Below are 3,194 nucleotides of genomic sequence, written 5' to 3' on the forward strand. Positions count from 1 at the left end.
TTCGCCTGGGGCTCTGATCCCGAGGTCGTTAAGAGAATCCAGACATTAATATATCAAAATATATATGGCTTATTTGAATATGAAAAACATGTAAAAATGTGCAAAATTTATCATTAATTGAATGCCAAGTAACAAACTACCAATTAGCTACGATGGTGAAGATGGGTTGATTTCAATTCTAAGTACAAAATACCTGAATTCGACATGTATAAGTACAGTAGAATTGTCATTGACTTTTATCTTTCTTCGTGGCCGAATGGGTTAGTCACTGTCTATATAAGCTTGCCGACCAGGGTTCAATTCCCGGCCGGAGCCAAGCTCTTGTCTTTGTGAGATTTCGCCTGGGGCTCTGATCCCGAGGTCGTTAAGAGAATCCAGACATTAATATATCAAAATATATATGGCTTATTTGAATATGAAAAACACGTAAAAATGTGCAAAATTTATCATTAATTGAATGCCAAGTAACAAACTACCAATTAGCTACGATGGTGAAGATGGGTTGATTTCAATTCTAAGTACAAAATACCTGAATTCGACATGTATAAGTACAGTAGAATTGTCATTGACTTTTATCTTTCTTCGTGGCCGAATGGGTTAGTCACTGTCTATATAAGCTTGCCGACCAGGGTTCAATTCCCGGCCGGAGCCAAGCTCTTGTCTTTGTGAGATTTCGCCTGGGGCTCTGATCCCGAGGTCGTTAAGAGAATCCAGACATTAATATATCAAAATATATATGGCTTATTTGAATATGAAAAACACGTAAAAATGTGCAAAATTTATCATTAATTGAATGCCAAGTAACAAACTACCAATTAGCTACGATGGTGAAGATGGGTTGATTTCAATTCTAAGTACAAAATACCTGAATTCGACATGTATAAGTACAGTAGAATTGTCATTGACTTTTATCTTTCTTCGTGGCCGATTGGGTTAGTCACTGTCTATATAAGCTTGCCGACCAGGGTTCAATTCCCGGCCGGAGCCAAGCTCTTGTCTTTGTGAGATTTCGCCTGGGGCTCTGATCCCGAGGTCGTTAAGAGAATCCAGACATTAATATATCAAAATATATATGGCTTATTTGAATATGAAAAACACGTAAAAATGTGCAAAATTTATCATTAATTGAATGCCAAGTAACAAACTACCAATTAGCTACGATGGTGAAGATGGGTTGATTTCAATTCTAAGTACAAAATACCTGAATTCGACATGTATAAGTACAGTAGAATTGTCATTGACTTTTATCTTTCTTCGTGGCCGAATGGGTTAGTCACTGTCTATATAAGCTTGCCGACCAGGGTTCAATTCCCGGCCGGAGCCAAGCTCTTGTCTTTGTGAGATTTCGCCTGGGGCTCTGATCCCGAGGTCGTTAAGAGAATCCAGACATTAATATATCAAAATATATATGGCTTATTTGAATATGAAAAACACGTAAAAATGTGCAAAATTTATCATTAATTGAATGCCAAGTAACAAACTACCAATTAGCTACGATGGTGAAGATGGGTTGATTTCAATTCTAAGTACAAAATACCTGAATTCGACATGTATAAGTACAGTAGAATTGTCATTGACTTTTATCTTTCTTCGTGGCCGAATGGGTTAGTCACTGTCTATATAAGCTTGCCGACCAGGGTTCAATTCCCGGCCGGAGCCAAGCTCTTGTCTTTGTGAGATTTCGCCTGGGGCTCTGATCCCGAGGTCGTTAAGAGAATCCAGACATTAATATATCAAAATATATATGGCTTATTTGAATATGAAAAACACGTAAAAATGTGCAATATTTATCATTAATTGAATGCCAAGTAACAAACTACCAATTAGCTACGATGGTGAAGATGGGTTGATTTCAATTCTAAGTACAAAATACCTGAATTCGACATGTATAAGTACAGTAGAATTGTCATTGACTTTTATCTTTCTTCTTGGCCGAATGGGTTAGTCACTGTCTATATAAGCTTGCCGACCAGGGTTCAATTCCCGGCCGGAGCCAAGCTCTTGTCTTTGTGAGATTTCGCCTGGGGCTCTGATCCCGAGGTCGTTAAGAGAATCCAGACATTAATATATCAAAATATATATGGCTTATTTGAATATGAAAAACACGTAAAAATGTGCAAAATTTATCATTAATTGAATGCCAAGTAACAAACTACCAATTAGCTACGATGGTGAAGATGGGTTGATTTCAATTCTAAGTACAAAATACCTGAATTCGACATGTATAAGTACAGTAGAATTGTCATTGACTTTTATCTTTCTTCGTGGCCAAATGGGTTAGTCACTGTCTATATAAGCTTGCCGACCAGGGTTCAATTCCCGGCCGGAGCCAAGCTCTTGTCTTTGTGAGATTTCGCCTGGGGCTCTGATCCCGAGGTCGTTAAGAGAATCCAGACATTAATATATCAAAATATATATGGCTTATTTGAATATGAAAAACACGTAAAAATGTGCAAAATTTATCATTAATTGAATGCCAAGTAACAAACTACCAATTAGCTACGATGGTGAAGATGGGTTGATTTCAATTCTAAGTACAAAATACCTGAATTCGACATGTATAAGTACAGTAGAATTGTCATTGACTTTTATCTTTCTTCGTGGCCGAATGGGTTAGTCACTGTCTATATAAGCTTGCCGACCAGGGTTCAATTCCCGGCCGGAGCCAAGCTCTTATCTTTGTGAGATTTCGCCTGGGGCTCTGATCCCGAGGTCGTTAAGAGAATCCAGACATTAATATATCAAAATATATATGGCTTATTTGAATATGAAAAACACGTAAAAATGTGCAAAATTTATCATTAATTGAATGCCAAGTAACAAACTACCAATTAGCTACGATGGTGAAGATGGGTTGATTTCAATTCTAAGTACAAAATACCTGAATTCGACATGTATAAGTACAGTAGAATTGTCATTGACTTTTATCTTTCTTCGTGGCCGAATGGGTTAGTCACTGTCTATATAAGCTTGCCGACCAGGGTTCAATTCCCGGCCGGAGCCAAGCTCTTGTCTTTGTGAGATTTCGCCTGGGACTCTGATCCCGAGGTCGTTAAGAGAATCCAGACATTAATATATCAAAATATATATGGCTTATTTGAATATGAAAAACACGTAAAAATGTGCAAAATTTATCATTAATTGAATGCCAAGTAACAAACTACCAATTAGCTACGATGGTGAAGATGGGTTGA

This window comes from Palaemon carinicauda, chromosome 31 (assembly GCF_036898095.1).
Source record: "Palaemon carinicauda isolate YSFRI2023 chromosome 31, ASM3689809v2, whole genome shotgun sequence".
Taxonomy (NCBI): domain Eukaryota; kingdom Metazoa; phylum Arthropoda; class Malacostraca; order Decapoda; family Palaemonidae; genus Palaemon; species Palaemon carinicauda.